This window comes from Macadamia integrifolia, chromosome 14 (genome assembly GCF_013358625.1).
Source record: "Macadamia integrifolia cultivar HAES 741 chromosome 14, SCU_Mint_v3, whole genome shotgun sequence".
Lineage (NCBI taxonomy): Eukaryota > Viridiplantae > Streptophyta > Magnoliopsida > Proteales > Proteaceae > Macadamia > Macadamia integrifolia.
Genome location: NC_056570.1, coordinates 8,541,936 through 8,563,268, shown reverse-complemented (window position 1 = coordinate 8,563,268; position 21,333 = coordinate 8,541,936). Strand labels below are relative to the sequence as shown.

At 39.2% G+C, this 21,333-nt stretch overlaps 1 pseudogene; it reads right to left on the bottom strand.

Moving 5' to 3' along the window:
• LOC122060599 overlaps nt 1-8,823 on the bottom strand; it is a 32,425-nt pseudogene extending 23,602 nt beyond the window's left edge.
• Between the last annotated feature and the right edge of the window lie 12,510 nt (nt 8,824-21,333).

The window sequence follows — 21,333 nt, the reverse complement described above, 5'->3', positions numbered from 1 at the left end:
AAAAAAAAAAAAAAAGAGAGAGAGAGAAGAGAGGGAAACCGAGAACTATACCTGGTTTGAAGTCTTCCCATTAGTCGCCATCAGCCATCCTCGATCTTCCCTTGTATTGACTCCTCTCCTATCGTCAATCGCAGCAACCCTCCTTGCTGGTTTCCTCGTCTCCAGGTCCTTCAACGTCGCAATATCCTCCGTCATCCTCACTGCTCACAAGAAGTGAATGGAAGTCTGTTGCTAACCCTCCCACTAAGTAATCAATTATTTAGTTGTTACTTTCCTAAACAGCCATTGCTATTCTCCTCTATTCCCTTTTGTCTTATTTTTTTTAACTTCCAATTTTACCCCTGGCCTTCATATGTTGCACACTTCTGGTGTTTCCGTTTGAATTCCCAATATTCCAATACTACCATCCACTTAAGAATCTCAGCTATTTACCAATCTACCACTCACTCCTTGCTTTGCGGATCCAACCATAGTGATTAAAAAAAAAAGAGAGAAGCAAAACTGGCCAATGGATCTAGATCTTTTATTAGATATCCGTTAACAAATGCAACTAATACGAGAGAAGCTTGACGGGACTCAACAACAATGACAAGAGATCCAGTGTCAATGTAGGGAAATCAAAGACCAAGCACGGATCACATATATTTTATGCACTCTGTCTTCAATGATATGATCTCAGCCATTGAGCAACAGGTGAACGAGCCAGAAGATAAGTCACCAATGACAGAAGAAGAGATACGTTGGAAGTTGAAGATAAAATTGTGGGAAAATTTAAATCAGTTGATCTCTTCAGTGAACCGATCGATTTTATTTTTCCGAGTCATTACTGTATCAACGAATTTCGTATCGTGGATTTCATAGCATTCAATCATGGTTTCGATGGTGAATTCATACAAGCAAGAATGGATGCTGACCGATAGGTGTTGATTCTCCCGTTCTACAGAACTCTTGGATGAGTTTTTCTCAACATCAGGGGAATTTATGCAAATTCACACCGATGGACCGATCCAGACCCATCTAGGCTTCCAAACGGAGATGAGCCTGATCCATATTCGGTTATTTGGTTTAATAGGATTTTAGGAAATCTTATTTATTTGGGAATATTATGTAATATTTTATTTCAAGTAGGATACGTAGGAGATATTAGTTTCTTAATTTATTTTAGTTTTCTTAGATTGGGTTAGTTTCTTATTTAGAGTTGGTTCCTAGTTTTAGTAGTTTTATTTCTTTTTAATACATGTGTAACCAATGATTGAAGACAAATTGAAGAAAAGATGAACTGAATTGAGTGTTTGTGAAGCCTGCGGGCGTGTGTGCGTCTCTTCTCCCCCCCCCCTCTTTCTTAGTGAGATTTCTCCCTCTTTCCTGCAACTCTGAGACCCATCTCAAGGATTCCTTCCCTACCCCTACCAGCCCTCCATCAAGCTCATCAAAAGATTTCAAATAATTAGTGGAGCCGAGGGAGGGCTAATTTGGATAAGGCTGCTTTCAATGCCATTTTTTCGTCCCCCTAATACTTTGTACTTTTTCAAAGGAGATGATCAACGATGGGTAGAGGGAGTACTATTCTTAAAGTGATATGATTTATTATTTTAGCGAAACCCCATTTTTTCTTTTTTGGATGAATAAATATATATATATATATATTAAAACAGAAAAGGAAAGAATAAAAAAGGGGGGAGCAGGGGGAGCGGGGGGAGCGGGGGGAGGGGAGAAGCTCTAACCTAGCCAAAAGGGGCAAGAGAAAACAACTACAAACCAAAAGAGGCACAACACCATCAAGGAGGGAGGGGGACAATAAGATAGAGGAGGGAAGACCCCCAAGAGACAACAATAAGCATGTTCAAGTCCCTAACACTATGGTGATGAAGAGAAACGAGTTTAAAGCTAACACCAAAATAGATGGCATGGGATCTAGAGTTGGATGTCCATCTACATAGATTTTGCCCCATCCAAATGTGGTTGATGGTGGCACAGAAGGCAAGCTTCCCTATAGAATCACAAATAGAAGAACCACCAAAAGTCATGTCAATCCAAATCCACTCTCTACTAAGAGGGAGAGATCGACAGCTAGTAGGCCAACGGTTTCTGAGGAGCCTCTTCCAAATAAATGAAGAGAAAGGGCAGGAGAAGAAAAGATGATCGACATCTTCGTTTTCCTTCCAACACAGACAACAAAAGGGGGGAACATGATGGGCAGATAATTAAGAAAGGCCTGGGTGGGGAGGCAGTTGGAGAGGGCACGCCAAGCAGTTAAACTGTGGCAAGGATGTGACCTTTAAACCAAATAAACTTGTTCCACGAAATAGTGGGACCCCTATATCTGACTAAATCCTAGGAAGAGGAGGAATTGAACCTACCTGAGGAAGAGGGGAGCCAAGATATTTTGTCAGAGATTCCCCGCGGATGACGGCTGCTGACTATCTTCATTTCATTCTTTGACTGCTATGACCTTGAGGTAGAGTTGACTAAAGATAGAAGGAGAAGAGATTTTACAATGCCCTAAAGAAACCAATGCCCTTCCGATGGCCAAGGGAATGGGGGGAAACCCAAAAATCCACAAGGAGGGAGAGAGAGGGGATCAAAACCCATTAGAGATGAAGCAGGCAACAGTCGCATTTCTATGCAGGCCCGAAGTGTAGATGATCCTAGGACTAACCAAGTGAAGAAAAGCACTGGAGGGATGCCAGTGATCAAGCCATAAGGAGGTAGAGGTTCCTTCTCCAATGGAAGAGGAGATAGTCCCAAAGGTAGAAGGTTTGGGGCTAAGGATTTTGCGCCAGACCCAAGAAGCATCAAAGTGAGGAGAGACGGTCCATAAGGAGTCATTCCGAAGGATCGAGGAATAGACCCAAGAGGCCCAGATGATGTTATGCTTGGAGAAAATCTTCCAGATAAGCTTGAGAATGATAGCAGCATTAACTTCTTTAATTCTTCTGAGGCTTAAACCTCCTTCAGATTGGGGACGCAGACAAAGGCCCACTTAAGGAGGTAAGGGAATTTCGAAGAGTCCACTACTTTCCAAAGGAAGGTGCAAAAGAGGGATTTGATGGCTTTGATTGTGGATTGAAAGAGGATGACGACTCCGAACCAGAAGAGGTACAGAGATTGGAGAACTGATTTGATAAACTCAAGGCGACCCGCATAAGAAAGAAGCCCATCTTTCCAAAGTTGGAGTTTTTTTCTTCATGAGATCAAGCAAAGGGGAGCAATGGTGAGCAGTCAGCCTGGCTGAAATGAGAAGGAGGCCAAGATAGTTGACAAGGAAGGATCCTAGAGAGAATCCTATAAAGCAAGCTTTGGAAGAGTCAAGGACACCAGAGGAGAAGATGTTGGATTTAAGAATATCGAGGTGAAGTCTGTAGAGGCCTTCAAAGAGATGAGAGAGAGTCTACCTTAGAGAAGATCATGAGGTCATCTGCGAAAGCAAGACGAGTGAGGAGGGATTTACATTTGGGAATGGGGGAGATGAGGTGCAAAACAGTGGATGATTGAATAGATCTAGAGAGAACTTCTAGGGCCAAGGAGAAGAGGAATGGGGATAAGGGGCAACCTTGCCTGATCCCCACCAAAGAGGGAAAGTAACCAACTGGAGTCTGGACTACCATTGAGGAGCACGAAGAAGCTGGACCCTGATATACATGATAATATCTAATGAAAAAAAAAACAGGGGGAACGACATTTGGAGTAAGACTTTGCTGAGAAAGACTCAATTAATGGAATCTAAGGTTTTGTGGATGTCAATCTTGAGAAGAGTGGCAAGGGATCAGGATTTGTGATCAAACCCCTTAAAATTTTCATGACACAACATAACATTGTCAGTAATGTTTCTTACAACAATAAAAGCAGATTGATTGAGACTGAACAAAGAATCAACAACCAATTGGAGACAATTGGCAAGAATTTTGGCAATGAATTTGTATAGAATGTTGCAGAGGGAAATAGTTCTGAAATACTGCATGGAGGAGGCCCCATATTCTTTGAGGATAAGGCATAGATAGATGTGATTGACTCCTTTGATTTGACTAGCATTAAAGAAGAAATACGGATAAGGCTAAGTTGTGTTGGTGTTGTAAAGAAGAAACTATGGATGGCGCAGATGAGATCAGAGTCAATGATGTCCCAACAAGAAGAGAAGAAACCTATGCTAAAGCCATCAATCCGGAGCTTTATTAGCTTTGTGGGAATGGATGGTAGTCAGAATTTTAGTATCTATGGGAATAGCACAAAGAGAGAGAGAGAAGAAGGTGATCAAGGAAGAACATTTTGAGAAGGCCTTGGGGGATGGGAGAAGAAGAGGAGTGGTGAAAGAGGTCAGAAAAATAGGAGACAACTTCCGCTTTGATGTCCTCGGGCTTGAAGAGGGCGGCTCAATCACGAGAGGCAAGCAAATGAATAGAGGTAGCATCAACTCTAGCTTTTAGTGACCTATGAAAGAAAGCAGAGTTTGAATCGCCAAGTTCCAACCACTTGATTCTGGATTTCTGCATAAGAAAACTCTCTTCTTAAGCTATAAGGGATGAGAGCTCAGAAAAGACTAGCTTCTCATCTTCAGCAAGGGTGCGTTATGAAGGTCAAGTTGAAGCCTAGATCGATGAGCTATAACTTGTCCTTGCAAATGGAGACCCTAGAGGAGATGTTTCCAAAGGAAGAGGTGTTCCAGGACTTAAGAGCACTTTTGACATTTTTAAGCTTCTTGGAAAAGATAATTAAGGGGGAAGAGAAGTTTTGGACGGGATGACCCAAGCATCCTAGACAATAGAGAGGAGGGCACCATGGGAGGTCCACATATCAAAGAATTTGAAGGGCTTAAGGCCAAAGAAAATGAAAGGGAGGATATGGAGAGAGATGGGGTAGTGGTCAGAGACATAAGGGCGATCGAAAGAAGAATGGGAAGGGGGGAAAGAGGACAACCAAGCAAATCTATTAGGAACGCAGCAGCGGTTTTGCCATGTAAGCTGCAATGCTGCACCAGACCAGCGAAGGTTATTCATATCAATATCCTCAAGACAGTCAGTGAAAGATTCGACAAAGGTAGTGTCAATAGGGTCACTACCAAGCTTTTCATGATCAAACCTAACAAGATTGATGTCTCTAGCAAGGCCCCCAGAAGAGGAAGCCAGCGAGAGGCACACAAGAACAGAGATCAGCCCAACGAGAGAGTCTCTCAGGGATGAGGTTCAGAGCATATAAGACGGAGAACGAAACCCAATTTAGTATCTAGCAAATAGGTTTAAGTCTTTGAGTCAAGTCTTTGAGTCTAATCAAAAAATTATAGGTTTAAGTTAACAGAAGTCTTTTCTGTTTATGTCAGACTTAGTTAAAACTAAAGCCGATCCAAGTCAACTTCAAAATTATTCCTTTGCTTCAAGTTCTCCTATGGTCCATATATTAGCAGTCAAAGATTCTGGTTATCTAGATGAAATTACGGTGGATTCCTGTAAGATACCACTTCTACGACATGGTGAAACATCCTCTCAGCTGCAATAAGAGTAATATCCATTTTGCTGATTTTTCCTGCTTCTAGTAGCTCCTACCCTTCCTGCTGCAGTTTTCACATTGTTTATGAGCTTCCAGGTTAGAAATTTAAGTTTTCATGTTTCATTCTCTCTGACAAAAGGTCATATGGTTCTTTTTTGCAATTAGATCTATTACTCTGTTTTTTAGACTTTAAGATCAGTCCTGAATTTTCTTCAGATGTGGTTACATAGAACTTACATATATATTTGACCAGCTTCTTGAGTTCATCGAAAAGTATTTCTGATTTTGTGTGTGCGTGAGTGATACTTGTGTGCAAACCTACAGATGCATATGAAACTATGCACATAAAGTGACAATGATATAAATTCTTATGTGACATAATCATTCTAGGTCTTCATTGACTCTTAAAATAAAATTTCATTAAGTTTCATAGAAAAGACTCAATTAATCCCCCCAAGACTTCCTTCACTTCTGTGATTTTTACATTATATCCCAGATTCTGACCACAATAAAGAAATATTTCAGTTTCAATTTGTAGCAAAATCAAGGTCCAAATCAAAATTTTGATGCCTTGGTCAGATGATCCAAACCTCTAATTAAGGTTGAAGATTTTGACCTCGATACAGGTTTTGCTGGGCAATATCACCAAGATCTCGCCGAGATCTGGTATTTTTGCCCAGTCATCTCAGTGGTTGGTTTCGGTGGCCATATTGGCTTTTTAGCCCTTGAAGCTTGTCAATTAGCCTATTTTAGGCCTTCTAAACACAGTGGAAACTCAGTTTTTTTTTTTTTTTTTAATCAAACCCAAAATGGTATTTTGACTTCAGACCCTAGATAGTCTTTGGAACTTTCAACCTAGGCTATTCCACAATCCACACAACATCTAACACTTTTACCATCACCCTAGACCCTTGACCATGTTTCTATGAACAAAATGATTTTGAGAATTTGTTTTTACGTAAAACTGTTCTTGAGAAGAAAAGGATCTCCATAGGTTGATTATGAAGTGATAATCTCCGATAGACTGGCTTCCCACCACATGCTTAAGGGTAAAATTTAACTTATCAACATGGAGTTCATCATTCGTTCTAGGGTTCTAATCTTTACATTTGACTCCAGTTAGTAAGAGACTATACATTCATGTACTACCTCGTATTCCTGACAAAAATTTGATATAATTTGAGTTTCTTATTCAGTCCCTATATCAGATCTCAACATCTTTATTTTCCCACCAAATCGATTTTCAATCTCCAACTTGTAGGGCATTAAGCCATTTTTCACCTCATCCCTAGTCCTTAGAAGATAAATTTTAATGTACCTTGAATAGCCATCAATAAAGGTAATAAAATATCCCTTACGTCCTCTTGACTTATGTGACTTAAAGTCACCTAGGTCACTATACACCAACTCTAGAGGGTCACTTTGCCTTTTTGATCAACTTACGAGGCTTCTTTGTGAATTTAGCTCCACATATATGGGACGTTTATCCAATGCTGGTTCCAATGCTGGTTTAAGGTTGCTTTCTATGAGACCTAACTTAGATAGTTTTTTTATATAAGGTGCACTACAATGTCCTAATCTACCACGCCATAGATCATAAGACTCAATTAAATAAACTAAAGAGTTTCATAATTTCAAAAATACCAAGTACAAAAAGCAACTTGTCCTGAGGAGGGATCCTAACAACAAGTTCTGACGACTCTCCAGCACATGCAGCATATCCTTAAGCACAAGTCTCTTTTCCAAAGTTAACTTCAAGACAACTTGACTCTTGCCTATGACACATGAGGTTTGGGAGTTCCCCATATAGACTAAATCCCCCAAACCAACCGTTGAATAGTTGGTAAAAAAGGTTTTGTCCTTACAAATGTGCTTGGTAACACACCCATGTCAACAATCAATTCATTTGGCATTTTGGCCAAGTTGACTATAGTTATTATTAATGCAAAAGTATTAGCTTGGCTTTATTGTTGCCTTTCTTCTTGAGATATCAGCAATCTTGCTTGAAGTGTCCAAGCTTGCGTCATATGAACCAATTCCCTTTCTTCTTTTTGAATTTATTTTCCTTCTTATTATAAAGGCTCTTCTCTTGAATTGCTAGGTTAGTCTTGGATTTGAATTCTTTAGCCTTTTCAGCCTTGTCCTTTTCCCAATTCTTCTATTCAATCTTTACAAGGATGATTATTTAGTCAAGTCCCCATCCCTCATTATCTTTTTCTTGATAGAAAAAGAAAGATGCTTCTTCTGTCCCAGAAAGTGGTGAACCTGGTGATTTTGTCCAGAAGCGCATCGTGGCAAGGCTCTCGAGCCTGTGACCATCATATAAATTGAGAAACATGCAAAAGTAAGGAGTTTCACTCTCATCATGCAACAGCATTGGAGGTAGCACCAATTGCATCATCTTGAAACATTCACTGTTACGGAATAACAAGCTCCAGCGCTACGAAACAACCAATTTCGTCCATTTCGGAAATGAATGCAATAAACTAAACGATCATAATAATTCACTAATCAATCAGCATAATAAATCTCTCTAAACAGAAAGTAGAGACCTAGATTCTGTTTCAACAATGAGTATGTGTGCATACTTTTCAAAACCAAGATTGAAATTTGAGAACGGAAAGGTTTAAAAAAAATAATGATAAAAAAATAAAATAAAATCCATCTAAAAGTTAGAAGTATACGGTACCCGGCTAGAAACTTGCGAACGGGACTGAACCGGTCGTTCTGAAATTCGAGGATGAGAGGCACGAATTCTGGAAGCAAAGAAGGATCCCTCTGCAACAAAAGATCTTTTAGTTGATGCAAATACTCCAGCTTCGAAGGTATATCCAGGGCGAACTTGGCCGAGTGCAGGAGACTTGCTGCTTTCTCTCTTGAAGTGACGCCCATCCTTCCAACCATTTGAAAAAAACCCTAGTTTTTTCTTTTATTCGTTGAAGTGATACCAGACAGCTTCAGAGAGACAAGAAACGGAGAGCAAGATCACCGAACTTTCTGGGGCGCATTGTCTGATTCTGAGCATCAACGACAGTTGAATACGTTAATTGAGAGGGAAAAACAAGGGGGTGCGAGGAAATAATTGATACTAAATAGATAATTTGCGAGACGTTAGTCGAGCAGAGTCGGGAGCGCTCGGCACTTTAGCGGCAATTGGAGTTGAGCGCATGGCTTTCTATTCGGGACTGGGTACCCTTTGAAAAATGGAAGTAGAAAATTAACTTTCCCTCCGTTGTAACCTAAAAACTTACCAAAAAAAAACCAGGACGTGAAAATTGCGTTAGATCTACAGAAAGTAGAGATCAACACATAATAAATAAGGTTACTTTTGTTTGACACTAATAGATCTAGGAAATTGTCCGCATGGATAGTACTAGGGGATAATTCGGGTGTAATATCCTTTCGAGGCGGACGGTAATGATCCAATCAATCTTAGCTGCCGCCCCAAATCACCCTATGTCATGCTTTGTTTTTCCCAAGCAAACTTACTAACAATTGGATTCAATCCAAACCCATTTATGGAATAGAGATGGTAATCAAAATAAGAAGGCACACCTGATAGGCCGGCCCAAGATTTGTTTACCCAAATATGCTGGAGGTCTTGGACTTCACAATTCCGCAACTCAAAATAAAGCTCTTGCTTAAACTCAGCTAGAGATTGCTCACGAAAGGCAATGCCCGATGGTCCCAAGTTCTTGAAAGTAAGTACTTTCCCAATAGGTCAGTCTTCCACCCAAAAACTCTAAACAAGAGAGGCTCCCCTACTTGGAACAATCTGGTAAGCATCCTCCCTATACTTAAGCAAATGATTGTCCGCAAGATAGGGGATGGTCGATCCACTTCCATTTGGTTTGACCCATGGCTTCCTCCCAACCTCTTGTTGGACCCTTCGCATCACTCTTTCTCCATAAACAAAGTATGTGAGCTCATTGATGAGAATGGTTGGAACATTCCCACAGTCACGGTGCAATTCCCACCTAACATTAGCTCAAGGATTCAGGCCATCTCGCTCCCCCCTTTTCCATCAATCGACACATGGTGGTGTCCGTTATCACAATTAGGAAAATTATTTGTTCAATTGGCAATTAAGATTCTCACAAAATAATCTCTGCGCTAACCAACATGGGCTTTCCAACAGGTGCACATGCTCCTCACTCTACTCACACTAGTGACATTTCTTTTGGAAACTGAATCTTCATCTGAAATTCAAACTCTTTTTTTGGTGGGTGGCTCAGGGAGGTTTCCCAACTAAAGATTGCCTACAAAAACGGTTGCTATTAGACCCAATAAGTGAACTCTGTCATTATCATACCGAGAACGTATGGCATATTTTTGTGTCATGCGATTTTACCAAACGAGTTTTGGCAGCCAGCCACTAGGGGCTTAGGATTGAATGGCTACAACCTCCATCCATCTCTTTGAATACCTTAGTTTTGTAATTATTTAACTCAGGGATTATAAAAGCCTTTGTGCCTAAGAACCTTTCTCATCTCCTTCATAACATGGTGTTTTTTCATATGGTCCCATAGGAACAAAGTAATTATGCAAAAGGAACAACCAAATCCTCTAGAAATCATACATAACATGAATTACTAGTCACAATGTAAAAACACGGTTCTCCCAAGACCCTCTACCACTCAGACTCAGATTATACCAACCACTGTAAGTCTACCACACAATAAATATATATTAGCCTGCTCCACACATAAAACTGGAAAAGATGATATGTATGGATGGGCCTATGGCATTTTCTACAACACTAATACTGTTTACTTTATGGGCAACCATGTGATGACAGGAAACTACATTGAAGCCAGCGCAAGATCTCTCCTTTACGGGTTGATGACAATCAAAAAAGGTGGATGGTACATCAAGGAAGTTTGGAGTGATGTCCCAGCCTTGGAGCCTCTAATTCAAAACTTTTCTAACCCCATCGCATGGCCTCTAAGTACTATTAGTGTGTTGCTATCTGTATATAATAATCAACCTGACTTTATGTTCAACCTTAAGCCGAACAATGAGGTGGTGCTATCTATGCATCAACTAGCTATTACTGCCACTAATATCCGATTACCACTGACTATGGACACTATTATCTTTAACTAATATAAAATAGTTTGATGTGTTTTTACTATAAAAAAAAAATTCGGGTCAATATTGATCGGGCCTAATCAATTTTTCCTATTTTAGGATCTCATATCATATGGGGCCCCTCTTAGAAAAGAATTTTCGGCATGGCAAGAAAGAGAAAAGTTGCATTTTTTTCGGGTAGAAAAATATTCATGCATTCAAATCATTCAAGGGAAAGTCAGTTACGAAAGTAGCCTCCTTGTTCAAAACAAAAATTAGTTAAGGGTAATTACAAGGAAACTCAATTACATTAGAAGAAGAAAGCTCCTTGCGACAAAGTGAGTGAGCAATGGTATTTGTTTCACTCAAGGGAAAGTCAGTTACAAAAGTAGCCTCCTTGCTAAAAAAAGAAATGAGCCATAGGTCATTACAAAAGAAACTCAATTATATTGGAAGAAGAAAGTTGATGTAGGAGCATTTTCAAATGGGCCAACAACCTAGCCCAATAAGCCCACAAGCCTAAGCCAAAGAATTGAAGTTGGAAATAAAAGTTGCAGTCTAGGATTTTGAGATAACTTCACGATGACACTTGTACCAACTCATAAGGAACTAGAAGCCTTGATATATATCATGATCCATTCCTAAATGTAATCGATCCTCATAGGCTAGACATGATCTCATTAATAAATGGTCTGGTCTTTAATTGAGCTCCCATTAATCAAGCTAAACAAGCCTTTAAATGGGCTACTAAGCCATTTATCTCTAAACAGGCTTTAAACACGTTAGGTTGAGTAAAGGGACTCTAAATGGGCTCTAAATAGGATTTAAACGTGCCAGGCAGATTAAAGCGACTCTATTTGAAATTCAAGCATGTCGAACTAAGTCGGGCACTCAGGCAGTTGGTCCTGGTAATGTGACCATTAGGCTGAACCCTTGCATCGGAAACAACCAATTGTTATTCAGTCTAATAAATGGACCTACCAGTGTGGGCCTAGAAATGACACTCCTAAAGTCCTAGGTAGTAATACATGGCCCATGGGTTGTGTCAATAGGTTGAATAAAATATTTTAGATATAATTATTTTTTATTTTTTTGGTAGCATGCTTAAGATATAATAGTAAAGGTATATATGGAAAAAATTTTCATAGGGAAAACCAGTAGAGTTCCCTTCTTCAGCTCTTCAGTTTTACTATTCGACCGTGGATAGTGTGAGAGGATTTGAATTCTTCTTTGAATCTCTATATGGATTTGACATCCATATCAGCGATGATTATTGGTTTGCCTCTGAAAGCTACTGTAATGCTATTCTCAAAACAACCATTCTTCAAAAATAGATTTTATGGTTTCAAAAATATAGATTAGATTGGATTCATTGTAGGGATCGTAATTCTAGATTTTTCCATCTTACAACCACTCGTAGGAAAGCACGCAATTTCATTCAAAGTCTGAATTTCAGTGGGATGAATTTAACTAATAGGGATGACTTGGGTACAACTATTACTTTTCATTTTCAACAAATGTATTCTACCTCGATCCCAATCTTGGACGAGCAATATTTCGATTGTGTTCGGGATAGAATCACTTCTGCCAACAATGCCAGGTTAATTCAACCAGCCACTGAACAAGACATTTACAATACTACTATGAACATGGCCTCGCCCAAGGCACTAGGTCCTGATGGCTTTCAAGGTATATTTTATAAATAAATAAATAAATAGATTAAAAAAAAAAAAACTTGCCTATCATTGGAGCGGGTGTTGTTCGTGTTGTTGGATTTCTTTAACATAGGTTCTTTTTCCAAATCTGTAAATTGAACCTCTGTTGCTCTAATCCCTAAGTTTGATTACTGTTCCGCAATTGGAGAAATTAGACCTATAAGTCTCTACAACTCCATTTACAAAATCATCTCCACAATTTTGGTTTCTTGATTGCAACCCATTTTAGCTATAATTATCTCATTCAACCAAAATGGGTTCATAAAGGGTTGTAATATTCAAAATAATGTTCTCTTCTGTCATGAGCTGCTTCATAAAATCAAATAGAAAAGACGTGCTAGATACGGTTTTATGTCTATCAAGCTTAATATGAATAAAGCTTATAATCAAATGGAATGGAATTTTCTTGAGAATGCTCTATCCAGCTATGGTTTCGAACGCAAATGGATTGGTTGGATTATGTTTTGTGTTAAAACATCTCAATTGGCTGAGCTGCTCAACGGTTCTCCCCTGAATTATTTTCAACCTACTTGAGGATTACAGCAGGGTGATCCCTAATCTTCATACTTTTTTGTGCTTTGTGCTAAAGTCATTTCATCTCACCTTGCTATTGCCCTTCCATAAAACAGAATTCATGGTCTCACGATTTTCAGGGTAGGTGAGTCCATCTCACACATGGCCTTTGTTACTGAATTGATTTTGTTTGGCCAAGCCACTACTCAAGAGATACATGCATTTTCTGTAATTCTCGATGAATATTGTATGCAATCTGGTCAGCTTATTAATCTTTCATAAACTAGTCTTAAACGTCGTATTGAGGAGAGGCTTCAAATCTTACCAATTTCGAGTCCTGAACGTTTATTTGGGCATTCCTTATGTGGGTGGTAAAATCTCTAAAACTGAATGTGGCAGCCATCAATCATGTTAATTAAAGATTTCAGAATTGGAAAACCAAATTTCTTAGTTTTACTAGTAAAGATACTCTTATTCAGTCAGTTCTTTCATCCCTCCTAATTCACTTCATGTCTTCATTTCGTCTTCCTTCTTCCATTTTAAATGAGCTGGATGTCATGACTCATGAGTCGTAAATTCTTTTGGTCCAATAGGGAATCTACTCAAACCTACAGTGAGTTGGTTGAATTTTTGTCAACCTAAACAATGTGATGGATTGAAAATTTTCAAGCTCGATGAATCAAGCTCCTTTAGCAAAACGTGGATGGCATTTGTTTTCTCCTAATTCCTCGCTTTGTGACATATTAATGAAAAATTGCTACTTCCCTCATTCCCATTTTTTCCATGCTTCTTGCCCTACCTCTGCTTCTTGGGGTTGGAATCCATATTTGGTGCTAAATATCTTCTAACTCAAGTTCTTTTTATTCAAATTGGAGATAGTTCCTCTATTAATTATTTGTTTGATTATTGGATTACAAATTCTCCTCCACACCCCTTTCCTTAAAATGATCCTACAGTTGTCTCAGATATGATTGATGCAAATTCTTGGTGTTGGAAATATGATCTTGTTTTTCATTGGTGGCCCCAGACATTGCCTTAGGAATCCTCTTAATCCCTATATCTCAAACTATTGCTAATGATCAATACATTTGGCTTGGTACTTCCTTTGGAAAAGTTTATAGTCTATTCTGCATATAGACTTGCTCTTGGTTCCTCGTGTGTGGTTAAAGCTACGGCATACTTACATTATTCCAAATATTTAGTTATTTTCATAGAAATTTCTTATTAATCTTCCAACTCCTGATATTTTAAATAATAGAGGTTTCCAAATTTAGAATACTTGTCCCTGGTGCCATTTGAAAGGATCTACTGCATAACATGTTTTTGTTGATTGTTCCTTTACTACAAATATATGGAACTCTTATGGTTTCTGCTCAATTCTAAGCTAGAAATGAGATCACTCTTTATTTGATGCAATTCATTCAAACCTCTATGACATCTAAGGATAAGCAACCATGTCTCTCTCCTTCATTCTTAACGTTATTTGGAATAATAGCTTACCATGATAAAGTTTTCCGAAACTCTCAAAGATCAGAATATCATTCAGAATTCTTTAGAGCTCACTAAGACTTTCATCAACAATGTCACAATTGGTATCATAGGTGTTCTCACGTCATTTGGCATCCACCTTCACTAGGGTACATCAAGATTAACATGAATGGTGCTTCTCATGGTAATACTGGTCTTGCAGGGATTGGAGGAGTTTTTAGAGATTTTAGTGGCTCCTTTTATCATTGTTTCTCTAATGGAATTGGAATCACTCATGCTTGTTGGTACGTACAACGCAGTACGAGTCTTCCTGTCTATGGTGTAGGACTCGAATAAAAAAAAATGAAGAAAATATCAAGTAACAGTAGCTTAACTGAGGAAGCCTAACCTCCCTACACAAGGTAGATAATTGGAAAATAATCGCCTAATCGGATGATTCCATTCATAAAATAACAACCCTATTTAACGTACTTCATGGCTGACTAATTCAAAATATGACACCTCACTGCCTCTTCCCTATAACCGCCCACATAATACTCCCCCTCCAATCAAAATAGCACATAAAATAACAACCCAATAGCCCTACTAATTAGTTGAAATATTCCCTCCTTGAGATCCGGCCTTGGATACATGCCCTATGACTTGGTCTTGCATGGCCTATGCATGTGACCATGACCCAACATAACATGTGTCCTCCCCTCTTGGATTTGGTCTTGTCCTCAAGACCAAGATCAAGAAATTGTAACTTCATGGCTTCCACATTCTCCCAAGTTGCCTTTGATGGAGAAAGTCCTTGCCAATGCACAAGCACTTGGGCCTGCCGCTTGTAAGTGCGGAAATCTAGTATGGCCTGGGGAAAAGGATGGAGGGTTTCATCTTCTTGTAGCATAGGCAGCTCCTCTTGAACCTGACGTCGTTCGCTCAAATGCTTTTTAAGAAAGGATACATGAAATGTGGGATGAATTCTAGAGTGCTCCAATAGGCTTAACCTGTAAGCCACCTTTCTAACACGTTGAAGGATTTCATAGGGACCTAAATAATGTGGAGCCAATTTCTGTGTCTTCCTCAATGCCAAAGACGTTTGGCGATATGGGTACAACTTGACATAAACCAAATCTCCAACCTCGAACTCCCTCTCCTGATGGTTGCGGTCTTAGATGCGTTTCATCCTATTTTGCGCTTCTAGAAGCGTATGGTGTAGCTCCTTGAGCTTTGCATCCCTCTCCAACAACTGTTTTTCCACAGCTTCCACCTTGGTTGTTCTAGGTAATTATGTAAGTAATGATGGGGGTGATCGACCATAAACCACCTCAAATGGAGTGGTTTTAATAGCAGAATGCTAGCTGGTATTATAACAATACTCCGCCCACTCTAACCATTTCCTCCATTCTTTAGGATGAGAATTGGTGAAACACCTGAGATACATCTCTATCATACGATTAATTACCTTGCTTTGATCATCCGTTTAAGGGTGATAGGTTGAACTAAAATTAAAACGGGTCCCATTGAGTTGAAAAAGCTCATTCCAAAAATTGCTAGTGAAGATAGGGTCAGATCGCATACTCTTGACATGGGCATCCCATGTAACCTGGAAGCTTGATAAAAAAAAGAAAGTTGTGCCACTCCTACAGAGGTGTACGATGAGATAGAGGCAGAAAATGGATGTACTTTGAAAGTCGGTCCACTATTACTAACACCACCAATTTCTCCTTAGAAATAGGAAGTCCTTCCATAAAATCCATAGCAATATCCTCCCAAACTCATTCGGAATTGAGGGTGGTTGCAATAACCCCGATGGAGTCTGCAGTTCAGCTTTGTGGCGTTAACACGTGTCACACTAAGATATTTTTTTCAAAATTGATTTCCGCATTCCCTGCCAATAAAAAACAGCTCTCACCCGATGGTAAGTCTTTTTAAAACCTTCATGAGTACTGCTATGGAATTGGTTCACAACAGTAGGAATAAGTGAAGAATTTTTAGGAAGAAAATTCACTATTTGAAGAATATAACCCCATTCCTATCCTCCCACGGTCCAACAATTTTCCCATCCTTAATTTTTAGGAGAAGTGGTTGCATCTCCATGTTGGATGCAACCTCTTCCTTGATCGCCTCTATCCAATTCGGCGGGGGAATGGATAAGGCAATGACCTGGCCTCCTACTTCTCTTATTTCCTCTCTTCTGGATAAAGTATTAGCTACCATGTTTTCTTTTCCCTTTTTATATTCAATTATAAAGTCATAGTGCATCAATTTGAGGAACCACCTTTGCTGAGCTGCAGTAGTTATCTTTTGCTCTCACAAGTATTTCAAACTCCTCTAATCGGTCCTGACTATAAATTGTTGACCAATCAGATAAAAATTCCACTTTTAACTGCCACCACTAATGCCAAAATTTCTTTTTCATATGCGGACAGGAGTAGATTTTTTCCTTTTAGCGCATGACTAAGGAAAGCAATCGACGACTTTTGTAGGAGCACAACTCTAATTCTCGAACCACTTGCATCACATTCAACAACAAACTTTAAGGAGAAATATGGTAGTGCTAGGACTGGGGCATGTGTCATAGCATCCTTGAGTTGCGAGAAAGCCTCCTCAGTAGCAAGAGTCCAATTAAAACTATTCTTCTTAAGTATTCCCGTGAGTGGACCAGCTATTTTCCAGTAATTTTGAATAAATTTTCGGTAATAACCAGTCAACCCAAGGAACCCATGCATGGCCTTAATCGAATTGGACTTTGGCCAGCTCATCATAGCTAATATCTTCTGTGGATCGAATGCAACTCCATTGGTAGAGATGATATGGCTGAGGTAATGAACGTTAGGCTACCCGAACTGGCATTTTTTCCATTTTACAAATAACTTACACTCCTTTAAAATTTGTAAAGTCTGCTTCAGATGCTTCAAATGCTTTTCTTAGGTGGTGCTATAAATTAGGATATCGTCAAAGAAAACTAAAATAAATTTCCTTAAGTGTTCTTTGAATACATGATTCATCAATGCTTGAAATGAGGAAGGGGTATTTGTTAGGTTGAATGGCATCACCAAGAACTCGTAATGGCTGTGATGAGTTCTAAATGCCGTTTTCTCGGTATCCTCAGGTACAACTCTAATTTGATGGTACCTTGAGCGTAGATCCAGCTTTGTAAAAAATTGTGCCCCATGGAGTTCATCCAATAATTCATCAATAAGTGGGATTGAAAATTTATCCTTGATTGTAATTTTATTCAATGCTATATAATCCACACACATACGCCAAAAAATCATGCTTCTTGACCAATATTACTAGGGATGAGTCGGGACTGTTGCTGGGTCGAATGATGCCCATTGATAGCATATCTCACACCAACCATTTGATCTCCCTTTTTTGAAAATATGGGTGACGATAGGCTTTAGCACAAACCGGTTGGGCAACCATTTTGCGAGGAATTCTGTGGTCATAGAACCAAACTGGTGGTAGCATTTTAGGTTAAACAAACACTTCTTTGAATTAATGCAAGAAACACTATAATTGAGGTGAAGTGGGCCCCCTTCCTTATGGATAGTGGTAGGTAAGATAGAACATAACTGTAGCAAGAGTCCTTGTTTACTACGCCTTGCTTCACGCGTGGGATCAATCACCACCTTATCCGTTCCAGTCATTAGCCCCTTGAGCTCAACTTCTTTTCATGCCACCTCATACTTCATGATAAGGTTAGCAAAGTCCCATGTAATAGGGCCCAAAGTCCGACCAATGAGTACCAAGTACTACCTCATAACCACCTATGGCTAAAAGGAAAAAGTCCGCAACAATTGAAATTCCTTGCATAATTAACTCCACATTGGTGCACATACCTGGACTTGCGATTCTCTCTCTAGAAGCGACCATAACCTCAAAAGTTTCTCATTAGTAGGCATGAGCCCTATTTTTTAGCTATTTTTAATCTTAGGAAGTTGTGGGTGCTTCCCGAGTCAACCAAAATTGTGACCGCCATGTGTCCCAACTAGGGAAGTGAATGGGTAGTCGAAATCCGAATTCGAATTCTCATTCGTATTGGTTTAGGGGTATTCGAATCTAGTCAAAGGGTATTCGGATTAAAATCCAAATTATCCGAAAAATAATTATTCGAGTTGATTAAATAATCAATCAATGATTTTGAGGGTTCTTGAAGTTTAAACAGGTTCTAGAGAATGAGGAAAAGAGTTAAAACAAGTTAAAAAGATGGATTAAGAGTAAATTATATTCATTGGGGGAAGGAAGGTCCGGATTACAAAAGTTAGAGAGTAAACGGATAGTTGAAAATCTGAATTTGATATGCATCCGTATTCATTTAGGGGTATCCGTATTCGGTCAGGAAATATCCGAATTCGAATACATCTGATCCGAATATCTATATCCGATCCGATTACATCCCTAGTCCCAACCTTCCTGAAACCCTTATAGTCTCTAGAGATTTCACCCGACATATTGCATGTAGAGAGATCTTGGGCATTAGGTTGTTCTTCTCTGCTACATTGGTTGCTATGTCAAACCTTGATTCCTCCTCTTCCTCGATACCACATCCCTCAATTAGGAAAAGTTTCTTACATTGAAGGCCTGGAACGAAACATTCATTGCAATTCTAACATAGCCCCTTGGCTCTCCTTTCCTGCAATTCAGTGGTCGTCATTCGTTTGACAGGTAAAGTAGCCCTGGTGTTTGGCAGCTTCTTGTTGGTTGTAATTTCCCTTTGGGGTTCAGTTGGCAGTGAGAACCGTCTTTGTGATAGGTTCTTCACTTTGAATGACTGTGCTAACCCATTGGCACTCGTGAGAGTGGTTGGTTGTGTGGCTAGCACATCAGCCTTAATGTTGTCATGTAGCCCACTCACAAAGCAGCTAATCTACCGGTTGGGGGGAAGTTGCCCCACCTTCGACAAAATTCTTTCTAACATTGCCTGATAATCCTGAACAGATTCCTTCTATTGCAGCTTGACCAATTTGCCAAAGAAATCCTGGCATGGTATTGGCCAGAATCCATCATGTAAACCTTCACAGAAATTCGGCCATGTTAGTCCACCACCGGTTTGTTTGTACAACTGATACCATAGTTGTGCCTCCCCTTCCAGGTGGAAGGATGCCATGCCACCTTTCCTCCTCTGGTGTTTGATGGAACTCAGAAAACTGCTCCACACAACATGCCTAGATAGTCGTGTCCTCCTCCCCAACATCACCCTCTATTTGGGTTGGAAGCTGTGAATTCATGCGCTCAAACATCTCACTGATCTTCGTTGGTAGCTCTTGTTGATCTCCCAGTTTAGTCAAGATTTGTTGTTGCCTTTCATTGAGAGAGTTTACCTCCTTTTCTAACCACTCCATCCCCAAGCTCTAATACCAAGCTGGTACATACAACGCAGTACGAGTCTTCCCACCTATGTTGTAGGATTGGAATAAAAAAAAAAAGTAAAGAAAATATCAAGTAATAGTGGCTTAATTAAGGAAGCCTAACCTCCCTACACAAGGTAGATAATTGGATGATTTCATTCATAAAATAACAACCCTATTTATTTAACGTACTATATGGCTGACTAATTCAAAATATGACATCTCACTACCTCTCCCCTATAACCGCCCACATAATACTCCCCCTCCAATCAAAATAGCACATAAAATAACAACCCTAAGAGCCCTACTAATTAGTTGAAATATTCTCTCCTTGAGACCCGACCTTGGGTACATGCCTTACGACTTGGTCTTGCATGGTCCATGCACGTGACCAAGACCTAACATGTAACACTTGTGTTGTCGAGGCCTTAGCTATTTTTCATACACGTGTGAAACATCTAAGTAAATGAATTTCACATCTCTGCCTCAACTTCTTTTGTAGAAATTGCTTTGTTGTTGCATCTAACTAGCCTTATTTCGTAGTTGCAAGTGAAACAATCAGCGGTGAACTTAGGATATAAATCTGTTTGAACTGAAGGTGATAATCTAACTCTCATCAACATTCTTAATCTAAAATTTCTATCAATTCCTTGGAGAATCAGGCACATTATTAGGGATTGCTAGTTCATTGCTTCTCAATTTGATCAAGTCATCTTTGGACATATTTTAAGAGAAGGGAACATAGTTGCTGACTGCTTGCCATCAATAGGACCCTCTTCTTAGTGCAACAAATCATGGTATCTTGTTCCCCCGAGTTTTATTTCTTCCTTTTTTGGTTGGTTGCTTGTGGCATTGATTATCCTTGTGTTTTTAGTTAATTCTCTTATTATGAAAAAAAAAAATCCAATTGGAAGACAATGCGATGCTTATACTAGCACCACTTTCTTTATTATGATATGGAGTTGAAGATTATCTTTTGAACTTTGAAGAGGATTATTTGAGATCGTACATGGACTTATAGGTACTATAGAAATCATTTTAATAAAATGGGTCTTAGAGTGTTAGTTTAGTAGTGGAGGTATAATTTTAAACCTCCACTACCAGTCTCACAAAGGTATTGGAAACTTGCATTCGTGTTTAATGAGAGAGATGTATACATAATTCATACGTATGACAACGAGGTGGATATGCACACGAATGGTTGTATGACAATAACAGTCTGTGTGGGAGACTGGTAAACTTGGGATTGCCCTATCCAGTCAATGAGTGCCAATTTTTTTTCCTGAGCGAGTGTCAACAGTGAGGAGGCTTATCAGTGTATGTATATAAGTGAGTGCCAGAGATAATGCTATTAGAGGGAAGTGTGATAGCTCAAGAAGTGGGTGCCAAGTGTGAATGTCAGTAGAAATGGGAACATCAGGGGAGTGAAAAAAAAAAAAAAGAGTATTGAGACCAAATTTAGGAGAATTTTAGAGACCCTAATTCACTCCCTCTTAGTCAACTTTGGAAAAACAAAATTCATTGAAATCTTTAATTTTTTTATTTTTTTTTGGGGTAAATTTAAATATGCAATATAAGAGCATATTTTTATACTTTTTACTGCAATTTCTCATTGTATTGATAATAATATGAATTCATATTCATGTAAACAAAACATATCTATGTAGTACATGAGAAAAAGAACTGTTCGTGGTTGCATAGCTCCTATGCCCAAATACCGGATCGCA